This window comes from Passer domesticus, chromosome 2, assembly GCF_036417665.1.
Source record: "Passer domesticus isolate bPasDom1 chromosome 2, bPasDom1.hap1, whole genome shotgun sequence".
Classification (NCBI taxonomy): domain Eukaryota; kingdom Metazoa; phylum Chordata; class Aves; order Passeriformes; family Passeridae; genus Passer; species Passer domesticus.
This window is the reverse complement of record NC_087475.1, coordinates 49,720-68,163: the sequence shown is the minus strand read 5'-3', so window position 1 is coordinate 68,163 and position 18,444 is coordinate 49,720. Positions and strand designations below refer to the sequence as shown.

General features: G+C 42.7%; 1 long non-coding RNA gene across 2 annotated transcripts in view; it reads left to right on the top strand.

Annotated features, from left to right (window-relative positions):
- The first annotated feature begins 206 nt into the window (after positions 1-206).
- The window catches only part of LOC135290738 (uncharacterized), a 31,020-nt gene continuing 12,782 nt past the window's right edge, over positions 207-18,444 (top strand). Inside the window, exons 1-2 of one of the 2 annotated variants that reach the window (XR_010353537.1) lie at positions 207-1,110; positions 4,790-4,934. This is a non-coding gene — a long non-coding RNA (uncharacterized LOC135290738). Of the gene's footprint in view, positions 1,111-2,146; positions 2,229-4,789; positions 4,935-18,444 lie in introns of those variants that run through there. The other variant, XR_010353551.1, reaches the window with a different exon arrangement.

Below are 18,444 nucleotides of genomic sequence, written 5' to 3'. Positions count from 1 at the left end.
GTATTTCGGCGGGTTTCTGACAGGCATGGGCGAAAACGCCTTTCTCTGCCGGGGGCCTGTCGCGGCCGCCATCTTGGAAGTGGCGTGTCGCGTCGTGTCGCGGACCGGCTTGACCTTCTCAAGAGGGCGGTCAAAAGGGCGGGAAAAATGAGGCCCACGGTGTGTCTATTGAGCTGCCCGCAGGGCGCTTCAACGCCGGCGCGGCCCCGGAGGATTTTTCTGTGGCGATTCAAGTGCTGTGGACACGGGCTGTGCGCTCAGCGGCGCCGCGGGCGGTGGCGTTTGTGGCGGGCGCTGACAGGCTTGAGTATAGACGCCTCCCTTTGCCGAGGGCTTCTCGCGGCCGCCATCTTGAGAGTGGCGTGTCGCGTCGTGTCGCGGACCGGCTTGACCTTCTCAAGAGGGCGGCCAAAAGGGCGGGAAAATCCAGGTTAGCCGAGAATAGCCGGGTGTAGCCGAAGAGCCGGCGATAGCCGAGTTTTGCCGACAATAGCCGGGTGTAGCCGAAGAGCCGACGATAGCCGAGTTTTGCCGACAATAGCCGGGTGTAGCCGAAGAGCCGACGATAGCCGAGTGTAGCCGAAGAGCCGACGATAGCCGAGTTCAGCCGAAGTGCCGAAACAAGCCCAGCTTAGACCAACAGCCGAACCAAACCGCCGCTGCACGTACGTGTTTTAATCGCGTAACCAGGCGGACTCGGGAAAGCCGACAGCCGGAGTAGATTTCTCTTTGGTCTGTGTCTGTGAGGAGCGGGCTGTGTGCTGGACAGGCAGAGACGCTGTCGGAGCGTGGCGACAGCGCCAGCTGTGAGCTCTGACGATGATGAGGGCTCCGAGCAGCCCCAGCCCTGAGCTGCGAGGATGAGGAGGGGGCGGCTCCTGCCGGGAGGAGGCTGTTTTAGGGGGGAAGGGGTTGCCTGAGCTCCCTTTTGCCTGGAGCTGCTGAGCAGAGGGGTTTATGGGGGGCTCCCGGCGCTGTCTCGTGGAAGGACGCCGAGAGCTTCTCCGAGGGTCTGGGGGAACACCTGGATACGCACTTGGATGCGTGGAGCATTGCTCAAAGGAGGTGCCGAGGAACAAAGCTCCGTGCCGGGAAGCAGCAGCCGAACAGGTGAGCTCGTGTGGCTTTGTAGCGGGGACTTTTCTCCTTTCCCTTTGCAATTTCATCTTGCCAATCCCACCCCGGTGCCCCCAGGAAAAAAACAAAAGAAAACCCCTAAAAAAACAACAACAACAAAAAAGGCAGGTGCGGTTATGAGAGCAAAAGTAATTAAAAAGCAGGAGGGGGTGTTATGAGGGAAAAAAGTATTGAAAAGAAGGAAGCAACTCCTCTTCCATTACTGTCTGTGTTTGAACTGGGGAAGTTCCCTCCTCCATTTGTCGTTTTAAGGGTATTGGTTTGAAGGAAAACCTGCCTTCTCCAGTCTGTTAGGGGTATCGCAGGGGTGATAGGGAGTCCCTGGGTTCTATTTTAAATGGAAGGGGAAAAATGTTGTATCATGGGTTTGATTTGGAGTTTGCCCCCCCCCCAAATTTTCATCATCCTAAGGTCTAAATTGAGGGGGCAGCGCTGTTGTCCCTCCTTTTCAAGGGTTTGAACTGAGGTCAAAATCCCCCTTTTACCACAGTTGGAGGAAAAGCCCTTTTTCTGCTACCGTCGGGGATGAAATTGCAGGGGAGAACACATTAATTCGCCCTGGCTGAAGCGGGCTGAGCAGCCCGCGCTGCCTCAGTTTCGGGGCTCGGCTGAAGGAAGCTGCAGCTCTCGCAGCCTTTGCGGGGTTGAACTGGGGCCGTGCCGCTGCCTTTGAGGGCGCTTCTTGTGCCCGCGGCCCGGCCCCGAAGGTTGCGGCGCGGGAGCGCTCCTGGCGCGGCCCGGGCAGTTGCTGCGCTGGGAGGGGAGCGCGGCCGGGCTGCCGCGGGAGTGCCGGAGCCGCGCCGGTGCGAGCCGTGCGGAGCCGAGGGGAGCCGTGCCGGGCCGGCGGGCGGCAGAGGCGGCACGGGCGCTGCGCGGGCCCCGGCCGCTGCCGGCCGCTCCGGGCGCGGGGCTCGGGCGCCGCCGGGGCCCCCTGGGCCCGGTGCCGGCCCCGCCGGGCAGGGGCAGCGGGCGGGGCTCTCCCGGCGCGGCGCGGCCCCTGCGTGCCGGAGGAGGAGCCGCCGGAGGAGCCGCGTTCCCGCCGGGAGCCGCGGCTTTAATTATGGAAAGTTCTTTTACGTCGTGGCTTTGAGGTGGTTTGTAGGAATTTACTGTATCATTTTGTTTGCAGTTGGTGTGTCGTGAACTTCTTCGATGTTTCGGTTGTTGGCTCAGGCGTTGATGACAGGGCTGTTTTGGAATTGAGTTTTGTTGTCGGTTTTTTTTTTTTTTTTGGTGGGGTATTATGCTTTTAAACGATATGTTTTTTATAGTTGACTATGGTTTTTATGGATCGTGAAGCTTGCAGTGGAATGTAGGTTTTAAATTCCCTTGTGGTGGCTTTTATTAGCGTATGTAGTGTTTGTTTCTAGGTAGTGTCCTGTAGTAAATTTGTGCGGCTTTAAAAGTTCATATTATTGCATTTTTGTTTATCATATTATCGGGGTTTTATGTATTTGGTTTGTTTGATTGTAGTGTATGTTTTATGGTTACGAATAGTTAGGGAGGTATTGTTTCTGGTTACATTTATCCTTTGGCTTTGTGTTTATTTCTAGGTGGTATTTTTGTTTTATTGGACGGAGGAATTTTGGGTTTATTGAGTCAGGAATAATTTTTTTGTTAATTCTAGTTTGTTTGTTGGGGTTTTTTTGTAGTTTGACTTGTTTTGTTTTTGCTTTTTATTGGTTTTATTTTTGGGGACGTGGGTATTTATATGGTGGGTTTTTTTGGTAGTTATTTGAGTAGGTTTTTTATTGTTTTCAATTTTTATTGTATCGTTAATTTGTTTAGTTATTAAGTTAATTTTATAGAGTATTGCTGCCTCCTTGAGTTAGCGTAGAGGTAGAGATTTGCTTATTTTTTTTAATAACATGAGGGGTCTGTTGTACAATTTGGAGTTTAGTAAGTTGGTTGGGTTTCTCTTTTTTTAGTGGTTTCTGGCATTTGCTGTGTGGTTTCCTATAGGGTTGGTTTTTAATTTTGTTCCATTTTTTGTGATGTGATAAGAATTGTTAGTGAAAAGAGTGTAGTGTGTTTTTTTTTCGCTAGTATTTGGTTGCATGGTGGAGTTTTTTCGGTTTGTGGGGGTTTTTTTGGTTTTTTTTTGGGTTTTTTTAAATTTTTCCTTGTTGCTTAGAGATTAAAGTTTTGTTTTTTGGGGTTAATTTGTAACTATTTTCACGGTTTTAGTGTGGTTTAGATTTGTGATGTGGGTGCAATGTATGATGAGAGTAATATTATGTGGAATTGATGGCAGGGTCGAAGACAGTTTTGTATCGCATATGCATTTTAATAATGGTAGTTGGGATGGTCAGAGGAATTGCATTTTGGTGTTTGTTTTTGAGGTGGTCTGGGGTTTTATTAGAGGCTAGGGGGTTTTTTTCGCTGGTGGAGCTATTCTGACTTTTTAATGATATTGGTGGGAATTTCATGCTGTTTCTTTTGTTATTTTACTTTTAGGAATTGGATCTTTGCAGTAGGCTTTTTGGTTTTGTATTTTTTCATGATCAAGTTGTTTTTGAGGAGAATTTGGATGGGTGTTTCAATTATTTTTGCTATACTTTCTATCTGATGTTGGTTTATTGTAAATGTTTTGGAGGTGATTTTTTAGTTTAATTTAGCTGCATTTACGGTAGATGGTAGGACTGTGTTTTTGCTTTTGGGGCAGTTGGTTATAGGTGTATTGTATGTTCTTTAAGTGAAGGTAAATGGTAGTTTGTATTTGTTAGAGGAAATGTTAGAAAAAAATGTATTGGTAATGTTAATAATGGCGTGTTATTTTGTGGTTTTGGATTTTAGTTTGTATTGGAGTTTTAATAAGTTTGATACAGTAGTGTTTAGTGGTGGAGTTATTTAAGGTATGTCAGCTTATGGTTCTTTTTAATTTGTTTTAGATCTGTGCATAGGTTAAATGGGGTTCTTGAAAGCTGAGTAGGTTTTGTTGATTACTTTTTGGTGTTTTAGTTTATGGAATATTTTTTGGATGGGAGTTCAAGTATTTTGAGTTGCTTGGTCTTGCTGGAGGTGTATTGTTGAGGAGATAATGGTTATTTGTAGGGTTGTTTTTAAAGAGGTTTTGTTGTAGCTTGTCCTAGATATTTGAGGGTAGGTGTTTATTTGTTTGATGGTTCTTGGCATTATAGTAGCTATTCTAAGGGTTTGTGTTTTTTTGGTTTTTGAAATATTTCTTTTAGACAAAGTTCATGTTCAGAATGTATGAATTTTTGGGTCAAAATAGAACTTATGAATTTTATTTGTAGTGTGGGTTTTATAGGTTGTGTTACAGTTAAACTTTATATTTGTATTAGGTGAGTAAAACAAATAGGTTTGTTTTATATTTTATGATAAGGATAGCGTATACTGTGTACAGGTGTTCATTAAGGTATTATATTTTAGCAGGTCTGAAGTGTTAAGTTAATGAATTTATATAGTTCACCAGACAGGGATTATTTGTGTTTATTTAGTTAGAGGCAGGGCTTTTTTAGCTTTAAGGGTGATTTTAGCAAAGATATCAGAGGTTTTATTAACTGTATTGGGAATGGGGGCCTTTGTAAATAATGTGGTAGCTAGCTTGTGGGAAAATGGAATTGACATTTTTGGTGGCATTTTTGGGTATTGTCCTTTCAGAAATTTATGATTGTGTTCCTGATTGCAGCCGTGACCAAGGGACCAGAGCCCGGTGACTGCGGGACATTGCCAGCGAGACAGGCGGCCTTCCTTTGCAGCGGACGTGGATTCTCATCCCAGGATGCTCGAGCGATAAGTCGAGGGCTGTGCCACGCTGAGGGGATGGAAGCGAGGTGCTGGGAGGGCCTTTTGAGTAGCTTCTTGGGAGGCAGGGATGTGCAGGAGATGGCCCCTTAGGCCACATGGAGGAGAAGTCTCAGCGTGCTGAGGTGCTCAGGGCAGAGCGGTCCTGGTGCCTGTCACTTGTGTCACTTGTCTGTCGTGCCTTCTGTGTCTTTTGGATGTCTCGTGCCTTAGTCCTTTGAGGGGCTTATGGTTTGTCCTGTTCTGTGTCACGGGTGTCTGGGTGTTTGGGCCGATGCCGCTCTGCCCTGCTGCAAAGCCTGGTGTAGGTATCATAGGAGAAGTCCTGGGGGCCTGGAAAGATGCTGGTTTTTTCTGAAAGATTTACGTGAGAGCAGAAAAGTTACAATGGCATTGCAGTTCCCTGCACAGAAAAGACCCAGGGAAGCGGAACACAGCCAGGTGGTTTTGTGTGGCACCACAACTGAGAGCATCAGTTAGGTGAGGAGGCGCGAGCAGCTCCCCGCTTTCGCAGACACAGTAGCAATGTCAAGCAGTTTCGCCCTTTTCCAGACCACTGGCACGTGCTTGGGGACAATAAGCTGTATTTTTTACAGCCAGGTCTTCTGAGCCGCACTCCTCCTGCTCTGGGGTGGCCGCTGCTCACTGATCACGGTGAAAACAACCTTGTGTCCCGGCACCCTGCAAAATTCCCAGCTTAGATGGCACTGAAGCGCAGCTTTGGCTTTCAGGCATCTCCCTTGCAACCTGTGCCTTGTGTGGTCTCTGCAGGGAATTAGTTATTAATTAATTGCTTCCAATTTTTTTTTAATTTCCAAAGAATATCAGGTGACTTTTACATCCTCTGCAGAGATCTGTCTGCCTGGGAGGAGAAGCAGAGGCAACCACTGAAAAGTGGCACGTGAGCTCTGGTGAGGACTGCTGCTCCGCCTGCCTTGGTGTGGGAACTGCTGAGCTGCCGTTCCTGTGGTGGGAGTGTTTCTCCTCTCATGCAGGCAAGGCAGAGACCTCCCAGGTAAGGAGCAGGTAAGGTTTAAGTGACGAGATGTCCCAAGGAAGAAGTGACATGACAAAAGGAAATGGCCTCGAGTTGCACCAGGGAAGGCTTAGATTGGATTGTAGGAAACACTTCCTGACTGAAAGGGTGGTGAGGCATTGGAGCAGGCTGCCCAGGGAAGTCCCCGTCCCTGGAGACATGGAAAGGATGTGTAGACGTGGTGTTTAGGGACCTGATTTGGGGGTGGGGGGGGCTTGGCAGTGCTGGGGCAACGAGGGAGGGAGGCAGGGAGGGAGAAAAATCCTCTCTTAACATGTACCAATTAATCTGTGAAACTCATCACAGCAGGACAGCACGAAGACTGAAAGTGTGGCTAGATGTGGAGTGAAATGGAGAATCCGAGAAGTGACAAGAGCATCCGGTGCACAGGGGGACTGTGCATTTTGCTTTTTGCTTGGATTTCAACTCCAAAGTTGTGAGGAATTTGGAATGAGATGGGACATTTCAGAAGAAGACCAAGGAGAGGAAGAAGAACTTGTTGCAGTCCTGGCAAAATCTTTTTTTCCTAGCTAATAAAAGAAGTTAGTTTGAAAAAAAAAAAAGTGGTTTTTTTTTCCTTCACTCGTATATTCTTTGGTGGTGGATGTATGGTGTGTTGTTTTCCTTTTCGGTATTATTAACTATGTGCAATTTGGTTTTGGAGTGAAGATAACCTTATGGATGGGGTTGATTTGTATTTGAGGTAGAATTAATTTCAGTAGGTTTTCTTAACAGACTTCTGAGATGTATAATATTGGGATTTTGGTTGTGTTCCTTGTATGTGTAAAGATACAGATTTGGTAGGGCTAGCTGGGCTGCTGGAGTTTTGAGTGTTAATTTATTAGATGGCTTTTGCTGGATGCCATTTTTAATTTTTGAAATTTTTTTTTTCATGTAGCAGTTTTAAAGTGGTTTTTAAGAATTCATAGTATTGTTTTATATTTTTTCTGCTTGGTGTATGATAAGGGATATGGTGTACCTCTTGAATGTTATGCTTTTGGTGTTCATAAGTTTCGATTTATTTCTGGATAAATTTTTTTTTTTTTTTTTTTAGTTTTAGTTTTTGGGCTCAGGCGCATTTATGTGGTGGGTTTCTATAGGCAATTTTTTAAAATCTGTGTAGTGATCTTTTAAAGTATTTTAATATTCAATTTTTATTATGCTTTTAATTGGCTTTTTAGAAATTCTTTTTATGGATTATTGGTTATTATTTGTGAGTTAGCATAAAGGTAGAGCTTTGGGGGCTTTTTGAAGACGTGTTTAGGGTCAGTTGTACAGTTTGGAGTTTAGTGAGTTGGTCTGATGTATTTTTTATGCTATTTGTTTTTATTAGCAGTTATTTCATTTTAAATGTGTATTTGAGTTTTTTGGGTTTTTGAGATGTTGGTTGAGGAGGAAGTTTACGCTTATAAATGATGGGGGTTTTGGGGTAATAGCAATGGGATTTTAAAATTGATTTATAGTTGGGTTTATTTGAATTTTGAATGGGGTTAAGTGTGGTGGGATCCTTGTTCTGTTAGTAATAGAAACAGGTTTTGTTTTTAAACGGTGTGACGGGGCGAGCGTGTACTGCGGCCTGGTGCTGAGCAGGGCGTGGTGGTTTTGTGCTGCTGATGTGTTAGGTCAGTGAATGCATATGGTTTACTGTATAGTTTAAAATAGAAATAGCTTCAAATTTTAAAAGAAAAATGAAATTATAATGATAAAAATAAATACAGAAAAGAGATCAATACATAAAACTATAATATAGAGTGTACTATTGTAAAGATAATATGATATATAAAATGCTGTCTGTTGTATATCTATACAAATATATAAATGTAGATTGTAAATATAAAAATATTTCAATATAGTTTAAAATAGGGTGTTTTTTGTTTTTATTAGGTTGTAGGCAGGGGTTTTTAATAAATAGTATAAAGATAATTAATCTGAAAATATAAATCAAATCTAAACATATAGAAAATATATATCGAGAGGTATAAATATTAAATATAAAGAATCTAATTTAATAGATGATATAATATTATATTATATTTTCTAGAATATATATAAAGAAAATTATAAATGTCTATGTAAATATAATTATGAGAGAGATAATTTAAGTATTTTAAAATATGGTTAAAATAAAGGGCTGTCTTTGGTTTTTATTTTGTTAGAGGCAAGGGTTTTATTTGAAATCATGTAAAGTATTATAGAAATATAAATCTAAATATAGAAATTCGTAATAAAGGTACAAAGACAGATAATTAGAATTAAACCATAAATACAAATTTAAATAGATGTAAGTAATATGAAGGTAAGTAATATAGAATATAAATAATATTATAGAGCAATAGCAACTATAAATATAAATGTGAATATAAACATGAAAAAAGATAAATATTAAAATATGTAAATATAATTTAAATAAAGGGGTTTTTGGTTTTTATTTGGTTAGAGACGGGGTTTTCATTTTAAATAATATAAATATGGATATTGTTTCATAATCATCAATATAGAAATCTATAATCAGGATGTAAAAATATATATAGAAATATAAAATATAAATAAAGTAATGAGAAGAGATCTAGTAGAATACAAGTAACACTGTAAGTCAATATACATTTTAAGTGTAAATGAATATAAATTTTGAAAGTAATTTAAAAAAAAAATTAAACACAGTTTAAGAGAAAGGTTCTTTTTGGCTTTTCTTTGGATAGCTGCAGGGGTTTTATTTTAAATAATATGTGTTACAGAACTAAAAATATGAATCCAGAAATATAGAATCAATATATAAAGAAATGCATAAACATATATAAGTAAAGTAATATGAGTAGATGTAATATAGAATATGAATTTATCTATAAATTTATAAATATGAATGTAGAACTAAACATGATATATCCATGTACATTATGGATATAAAAGTGAATATAAATATGAAAAAATAATGCAATATATTTAAATATTGTTTAAAAGGAAGGCTTTGTGGGGTTTTTTTGCTTGTTACTGGGTTAGAGGCAGGGATTTTTTTTTTCCCCCCTTCCGGGTTGTTTTGGGGTATTTATTTTAGAAGAGGTTTTGGAGGGGATCCCCCCTGTTCGTTTTAGCCCCGCCCCGCCCCGCCCGCAGCCCCGCGGCGTGCGGCGCCCCCGGCTGAGGCGGGCGGCAGCGCCGCCGCCTTGTGGCCAGAGCGCGGTACTGCAGCTCCCCCCGGCTGAGGCGGGCGGCAGCGCCGCCGCCTTGTGGCCAGAGCGCGGTACTGCAGCTCCCCCCGGCTGAGGCGGGCGGCAGCGCCGCCGCCTTGTGGCCAGAGCGCGGTACTGCAGCTCCCCCCGGCTGAGGCGGGCGGCAGCGCCGCCGCCTTGTGGCCAGAGCGCGGTACTGCAGCCTCCCGACAGGCAGCCGAGGGGCGGCGGCGAAAACGCCTCTCTGTGCCGCGCTGCTGCAGCGGCCGACGGCGTGGGGGGGGCTCGGCCGGGACGCGCTCGACCTTCTCAAGATGGCGGCAAAAAAGAGCGGGAAAGTCGAGGACCTCCGTCCGTTTACTGGACTGCCTGCGTGGCACCCCGAGGCCAGAACAGCAGCGGCGGGATTTTCTGTGGCGATTCAAGTGCTGTGGACACGGGCTGTGGGCTCAACGGCACCGAGAGCTGAGGTATTTCGGCGGGTTTCTGACAGGCATAGGCGAAAACGCCTTTCTCTGCCGGGGGCCTCTCCCGGCCGCCATCTTGGGAGTGGCGTGTCGCGTCGTGTCGCGGACCGGCTTGACCTTCTCAAGAGGGCGGCCAAAAGGGCGGGAAAAATTAGGCCCGTGGTGTGTCTATTGAGCTGCCCGCACGCCGCTCCAACGCCGGCGCGGCCCCGGAGGAATTTTCTGTGGCGATTCAAGTGCTGTGGACACGGGCTGTGCGCTTAGCGGCGCCGCGGGCAGAGGCGTTTGTGGCGGGCGCTGACAGGCTTGAGTTTAGACGCCTCTCTTTGCCGAGGGCTTCTCGCGGCCGCTATCTTGAGAGTGGCGTGTCGCGTCGTGTCGCGGACCGGCTTGACCTTCTCAAGAGGGCGGCCAAAAGGGCGGGAAAATCCAGGTTAGCCGAGAATAGCCGGGTGTAGCCGAAGAGCCGACGATAGCCGAGTTTTGCCGACAATAGCCGGGTGTAGCCGACAATAGCCGATGATAGCCGAGTTCAGCCGAAGTGCCGAAACAAGCCCAGCTTAGACCAACAGCCGAACCAAACCGCCGCTGCACGTACGCGTTTTAATCGCGTAACCAGGCGGACTCGGGAAAGCCGACAGCCGGAGTAGATTTCTCTTTGGTCTGTGTCTGTCAGGAGCGGGCTGTGTGCTGGACAGGCAGAGACGCTGTCGGAGCGTGGCGACAGCGCCAGCTGTGAGCTCTGAGGATGATGAGGGCTCCGAGCAGCCCCAGCCCTGAGCTGCGAGGATGAGGAGGGGGCGGCTCCTGCCGGGAGGAGGCTGTTTTAGGGGGGAAGGGGTCGCCTGAGCTCCCTTTTGCCTGGAGCTGCTGAGCAGAGGGGTTTATGGGGGGCTCCCGGCGCTGTCTCGTGGAAGGACGCCGAGAGCTTCTCCGAGGGTCTGGGGGAACACCTGGATACGCACTTGGATGCGTGGAGCATTGCTCAAAGGAGGTGCCGAGGAACAAAGCTCCGTGCCGGGAAGCAGCAGCCGAACAGGTGAGCTCGTGTGGATTTGTAGCGGGGACTTTTCTCCTTTCCCTTTGCAATTTCATCTTGCCAATCCCTCCCCGGTGCCCCCAGGAAAAAAAGGAAAAAAAAAAAAAACTAAAAAAAAACAACAACAAAAAAAAGGCAGGTGCGGTTATGAGAGCAAAAGTAATTAAAAAGCAGGAGGGGGTGTTATGAGGGAAAAAAGTATTGAAAAGAAGGAAGCAACTCCTCTTCCATTACTGTCTGTGTTTGAACTGGGGAAGTTCCCTCCTCCATTTGTCGTTTTAAGGGTATTGGTTTGAAGGAAAACCTGCCTTCTCCAGTCTGTTAGGGGTATCGCAGGGGTGATAGGGAGTCCCTGGGTTCTATTTTAAATGGAAGGGGAAAAATGTTGTATCATGGGTTTGATTTGGAGTTTGCCCCCCCCCAAATTTTCATCATCCTAAGGTCTAAATTAAGGGGGCAGCGCTGTTGTCCCTCCTTTTCAAGGGTTTGAACTGAGGTCAAAATCCTCCTTTTACCACAGTTGGAGGAAAAGCCCTTTTTCTGCTACCGTCGGGGATGAAATTGAAGGGGAGAACACATTAATTCGCCCTGGCTGAAGCGGGCTGAGCAGCCCGCGCTGCCTCAGTTTCGGGGCTCGGCTGAAGGAAGCTGCAGCTCTCGCAGCCTTTGCGGGGTTGAACTGGGGCCGTGCCGCTGCCTTTGAGGGCGCTTCTTGTGCCCGCGGCCCGGCCCCGAAGGTTGCGGCGCGGGAGCGCTCCTGGCGCGGCCCGGGCAGTTGCTGCGCTGGGAGGGGAGCGCGGCCGGGCTGCCGCGGGAGTGCCGGAGCCGCGCCGGTGCGAGCCGTGCGGAGCCGAGGGGAGCCGTGCCGGGCCGGCGGGCGGCAGAGGCGGCACGGGCGCTGCGCGGGCCCCGGCCGCTGCCGGCCGCTCCGGGCGCGGGGCTCGGGCGCCGCCGGGGCCCCCTGGGCCCGGTGCCGGCCCCGCCGGGCAGGGGCAGCGGGCGGGGCTCTCCCGGCGCGGCGCGGCCCCTGCGTGCCGGAGGAGGAGCCGCCGGAGGAGCCGCGTTCCCGCCGGGAGCCGCGGCTTTAATTATGGAAAGTTCTTTTACGTCGTGGCTTTGAGGTGGTTTGTAGGAATTTACTGTATCATTTTGTTTGCAGTTGGTGTGTCGTGAACTTCTTCGATGTTTCGGTTGTTGGCTCAGGCGTTGATGACAGGGCTGTTTTGGAATTGAGTTTTGTTGTCGGTTTTTTTTTTTTTTTTTTGGTGGGGTATTATGCTTTTAAACGATATGTTTTTTATAGTTGACTATGGTTTTTATGGATCGTGAAGCTTGCAGTGGAATGTAGGTTTTAAATTCCCTTGTGGTGGCTTTTATTAGCGTATGTAGTGTTTGTTTCTAGGTAGTGTCCTGTAGTAAATTTGTGCGGCTTTAAAAGTTCATATTATTGCATTTTTGTTTATCATATTATCGGGGTTTTATGTATTTGGTTTGTTTGATTGTAGTGTATGTTTTATGGTTACGAATAGTTAGGGAGGTATTGTTTCTGGTTACATTTATCCTTTGGCTTTGTGTTTATTTCTAGGTGGTATTTTTGTTTTATTGGACGGAGGAATTTTGGGTTTATTGAGTCAGGAATAATTTTTTTGTTAATTCTAGTTTGTTTGTTGGGGTTTTTTTTGGAGTTTGACTTGTTTTGTTTTTGCTTTTTATTGGTTTTATTTTTGGGGACGTGGGTATTTATATGGTGGGGCTTTTTGGTAGTTATTTGAGTAGGTTTTTTATTGTTTTCAATTTTTATTGTATCGTTAATTTGTTTAGTTATTAAGTTAATTTTATGGAGTATTGCTGCCTCCTTGAGTTAGCGTAGAGGTAGAGATTTGCTTATTTTTTTTAATAACATGAGGGGTCTGTTGTACAATTTGGAGTTTAGTAAGTTGGTTGGGTTTCTCTTTTTTTAGTGGTTTCTGGCATTTGCTGTGTGGTTTCCTATAGGGTTGGTTTTTAATTTTGTTCCATTTTTGTGATGTGATAAGAATTGTTAGTGAAAAGAGTGTAGTGTGTTTTTTTTTCGCTAGTATTTGGTTGCATGGTGGAGTTTTTTCGGTTTGTGGGGGTTTTTTTGTTTTTTTGGGTTTTTTTAAATTTTTCCTTGTTGCTTAAAGATTAAAGTTTTGTTTTTTGGGGTTAATTTGTAACTATTTTCACGGTTTTAGTGTGGTTTAGATTTGTGATGTGGGTGCAATGTATGATGAGAGTAATATTATGTGGAATTGATGGCAGGGTCGAAGACAGTTTTGTATCGCATATGCATTTTAATAATGGTAGTTGGGATGGTCAGAGGAATTGCATTTTGGTGTTTGTTTTTGAGGTGGTCTGGGGTTTTATTAGAGGCTAGGGGGTTTTTTTCGCTGGTGGAGCTATTCTGACTTTTTAATGATATTGGTGGGAATTTCATGCTGTTTCTTTTGTTATTTTACTTTTAGGAATTGGATCTTTGCAGTAGGCTTTTAGGTTTTGTATTTTTTCATGATCAAGTTGTTTTTGAGGAGAATTTGGATGAGTGTTTCAATTATTTTTGCTATACTTTCTATCTGATGTTGGTTTATTGTAAATGTTTTGGAGGTGATTTTTTAGTTTAATTTAGCTGCATTTACGGTAGATGGTAGGACTGTGTTTTTGCTTTTGGGGCAGTTGGTTATAGGTGTATTGTATGTTCTTTAAGTGAAGGTAAATGGTAGTTTGTATTTGTTAGAGGAAATGTTAGGGGAAAATGTATTGGTAATGTTAATAATGGCGTGTTATTTTGTGGTTTTGGATTTTAGTTTGTATTGGAGTTTTAATAAGTTTGATACAGTAGTGTTTAGTGGTGGAGTTAATTAAGGTATGTCAGCTTATGGTTCTTTTTAATTTGTTTTAGATCTGTGCATGGGTTAAATGGGGTTCTTGAAAGCTGAGTAGGTTTTGTTGATTACTTTTTGGTGTTTTAGTTTATGGAATATTTTTTGGATGGGAGTTCAAGTATTTTGAGTTGCTTGGTCTTGCTGGAGGTGTATTGTTGAGGAGATAATGGTTATTTGTAGGGTTGTTTTTAAAGAGGTTTTGTTGTAGCTTGTCCTAGATATTTGAGGGTAGGTGTTTATTTGTTTGATGGTTCTTGGCATTATAGTAGCTATTCTAAGGGTTTGTGTTTTTTTGGTTTTTGAAATATTTCTTTTAGACAAAGTTCATGTTCAGAATGTATGAATTTTTGGGTCAAAATAGAACTTATGAATTTTATTTGTAGTGTGGGTTTTAGAGGTTGTATTACAGTTAAACTTTATATTTGTATTAGGTGAGTAAAACAAATAGGTTTGTTTTATATTTTATGATAAGGATAGCGTATACTGTGTACAGGTGTTCATTAAGGTATTATATTTTAGCAGGTCTGAAGTGTTAAGTTAATGAATTTATATAGTTCACATGACAGGGATTATTTGTGTTTATTTAGTTAGAGGCAGGGCTTTTTTAGCTTTAAGGGTGATTTTAGCAAAGATATCAGAGGTTTTATTAACTGTATTGGGAATGGGGGCCTTTGTAAATAAGAGTGGTAGCTAGCTTGTGGGAAAATGGAATTGACATTTTTGGTGGCATTTTTGGGTATTGTCCTTTCAGAAATTTATGATTGTGTTCCTGATTGCAGCCGTGACCAAGGGACCAGAGCCCGGTGACAGCAGGAAATTGCCAGCGAGAGAGGCGGCCTTCCTTTGCAGCGGACGTGGATTCTCGTCCCAGGATGCTCGAGCGATAAGTCGAGGGCTGTGCCACGCTGAGGGGATGGAAGCGAGGTGCTGGGAGGGCCTTTTGAGTAGCTTCTTGGGAGGCAGGGATGTGCAGGAGATGGCCCCTTAGGCCACATGGAGGAGAAGTCTCAGCGTGCTGAGGTGCTCAGGGCAGAGCGGTCCTGGTGCCTGTCACTTGTGTCACTTGTCTGTCGTGCCTTCTGTGTCTTTTGGATGTCTCGTGTCTTGTGCCTTAGTCCTTTGAGGGGCTTATGGTTTGTCCTGTTCTGTGTCACGGGTGTCTGGGTGTTTGGGCCGATGCCGCTCTGCCCTGCTGCAAAGCCTGGTGTAGGTATCATAGGAGAAGTCCTGGGGGCCTGGAAAGATGCTGGTTTTTTCTGAAAGATTTACGTGAGAGCAGAAAAGTTACAATGGCATTGCAGTTCCCTGCACAGAAAAGACCCAGGGAAGCGGAACACAGCCAGGTGGTTTTGTGTGGCACCACAACTGAGAGCATCAGTTAGGTGAGGAGGCGCGAGCAGCTCCCCGCTTTCGCAGACACAGTAGCAATGTCAAGCAGTTTCGCCCTTTTCCAGACCACTGGCACGTGCTTGGGGACAATAAGCTGTATTTTTTACAGCCAGGTCTTCTGAGCCGCACTCCTCCTGCTCTGGGGTGGCCGCTGCTCACTGATCACGGTGAAAACAACCTTGTGTCCCGGCACCCTGCAAAATTCCCAGCTTAGATGGCACTGAAGCGCAGCTTTGGCTTTCAGGCATCTCCCTTGCAACCTGTGCCTTGTGTGGTCTCTGCAGGGAATTAGTTATTAATTAATTGCTTCCAATTTTTTTTTAATTTCCAAAGAATATCAGGTGACTTTTACATCCTCTGCAGAGATCTATCTGCCTGGGAGGAGAAGCAGAGGCAACCACTGAAAAGTGGCACGTGAGCTCTGGTGAGGACTGCTGCTCCGCCTGCCTTGGTGTGGGAACTGCTGAGCTGCCGTTCCTGTGGTGGGAGTGTTTCTCCTCTCGTGCAGGCAAGGCAGAGACCTCCCAGGTAAGGAGCAGGTAAGGTTTAAGTGACGAGATGTCCCAAGGAAGAAGTGACATGACAAAAGGAAATGGCCTCGAGTTGCACCAGGGAAGGCTTAGATTGGATTGTAGGAAACACTTCCTGACTGAAAGGGTGGTGAGGCATTGGAGCAGGCTGCCCAGGGAAGTCCCCGTCCCTGGAGACATGGAAAGGATGTGTAGACGTGGTGTTTAGAGACCTGATTTGGGGGTGGGGGGGGCTTGGCAGTGCTGGGGCAACGAGGGAGGCAGGGAGGGAGAAAAATCCTCTCTTAACATGTACCAATTAATCTGTGAAACTCATCACAGCAGGACAGCACGAAGACTGAAAGTGTGGCTAGATGTGGAGTGAAATGGAGAATCCGAGAAGTGACAAGAGCATCCGGTGCACAGGGGGACTGTGGATTTTGCTTTTTGCTTGGATTTCAACTCCAAAGTTGTGAGGAATTTGGAATGAGATGGGACATTTCAGAAGAAGACCAAGGAGAGGAAGAAGAACTTGTTGCAGTCCTGGCAAAATCTTTTTTTCCTAGCTAATAAAAGAAGTTAGTGTGGAAAAAAAAAAAAGTGGTTTTTTTTTCCTTCACTCGTATATTCTTTGGTGGTGGATGTATGGTGTGTTGTTTTCCTTTTCGGTATTATTAACTATGTGCAATTTGGTTTTGGAGTGAAGATAACCTTATGGATGGGGTTGATTTGTATTTGAGGTAGAATTAATTTCAGTAGGTTTTCTTAACAGACTTCTGAGATGTATAATATTGGGATTTTGGTTGTGTTCCTTGTATGTGTAAAGATACAGATTTGGTAGGGCTAGCTGGGCTGCTGGAGTTTTGAGTGGTAATTTATTAGATGGCTTTTGCTGGATGCCATTTTTAATTTTTGAAATTTTTTTTTTCATGTAGCAGTTTTAAAGTGGTTTTTAAGAATTCATAGTATTGTTTTATATTTTTTCTGCTTGGTGTATGATAAGGGATATGGTGTACCTCTTGAATGTTATGCTTTTGGTGTTCATAAGTTTCGATTTATTTCTGGATAAATTTTTTTTTTTTTTTTTTTAGTTTTAGTTTTTGGGCTCAGGCGCATTTATGTGGTGGGTTTCTATAGGCAATTTTTTAAAATCTGTGTAGTGATCTTTTAAAGTATTTTAATATTCAATTTTTATTATGCTTTTAATTGGCTTTTTAGAAATTCTTTTTATGGATTATTGGTTATTATTTGTGAGTTAGCATAAAGGTAGAGCTTTGGGGGCTTTTTTAAGACGTGTTTAGGGTCAGTTGTACAGTTTGGAGTTTAGTGAGTTGGTCTGATGTATTTTTTATGCCATTTGTTTTTATTAGCAGTTATTTCATTTTAAATGTGTATTTGAGTTTTTTGGGTTTTTGAGATGTTGGTTGAGGAGGAAGTTTACGCTTATAAATGATGGGGGTTTTGGGGTAATAGCAATGGGATTTTAAAATTGATTTATAGTTGGGTTTATTTGAATTTTGAATGGGGTTAAGTGTGGTGGGATCCTTGTTCTGTTAGTAATAGAAACAGGTTTTGTTTTTAAACGGTGTGACGGGGCGAGCGTGTACTGCGGCCTGGTGCTGAGCAGGGCGTGGTGGTTTTGTGCTGCTGATGTGTTAGGTCAGTGAATGCATATGGTTTACTGTAGAGTTTAAAATAGAAATAGCTTCAAATTTTAAAAGAAAAATGAAATTATAATGATAAAAATAAATACAGAAAACAGATCAATACATAAAACTATAATATATAGTGTACTATTGTAAAGATAATATGATATATAAAATGCTGTCTCTTGTATGTCTATACAAATATATAAATATAGATTGTAAATATAAAAATATTTAAATATTGTTTAAAATAGGGTGTTTTTTTGTTTTTATTAGGTTGTAGGCAGGGGTTTTTAATAAATAGTATAAATATAATTAATCTGAAAATATAAATCAAATCTAAACATATAGAAAATATATATCGAGAGGTATAAATATTAAATATAAATCATCTAATTTAATAGATGATATTATATTATATTTTCTAGAATATATATAAAGAAAATTATAAATGTCTATGTAAATATAATTATGAGAGAGATAATTTAAGTATTTTAAAATATGGTTAAAATAAAGGGCTGTCTTTGGTTTTTATTTTGTTAGAGGCAAGGGTTTTATTTGAAATCATGTAAAGTATTATAGAAATATAAATCTAAATATAGAAATTCATAATAAAGGTACAAAGACAGATAATTAGAATTAAACCATAAATACAAATTTAAATAGATGTAAGTAATATGAAGGTAAGTAATAGAGAATATAAATAATATTATAGAGCAATAGAAACTATAAATATAAATATGAAAAAAGATAAATATTACAATATGTAAATATAGTTTAAATAAAGGGTTTTTTGGTTTTTATTTGGTTAGAGATGGGGTTTTCATTTTAAATAATATAAATATGGATATTGTTTCATAATTATCAATATAGAAATCTATAATCAAGATATAAAAATATATATAGAAATATAAAATATAAATAATGTAATGAGAATAAATGTAGAATACAAGTAACACTGTAAGTCAGTATACATTTTAAGTGTAAATGAATATAAATTTTGAAAGTAATTTAAAAAAAAATTTAAACACAGTTTAAGAGAAAGAGGTTCTTTTTGGCTTTTCTTTGGATAGCTGCAGGGGTTTTATTTTAAATAATATGTGTTACAGAACTAAAAATATGAATCCAGAAATATAGAATCAATATATAAAGAAATGCATAAACATATATAAGTAAAGTAATATGAGTAGATGTAATATAGAATATGAATTTATCTATAAATTTATAAATGTAGAACTAAACATGATATATCCATGTACATTATGGATATAAAAGTGAATATAAATATGAAAAAATAATGCAATATATTTAAATATTGTTTAAAAGAAAGGCTTTGTGGGGTTTTTTTGCTTGTTACTGGGTTAGAGGCAGGGATTTTTTTTT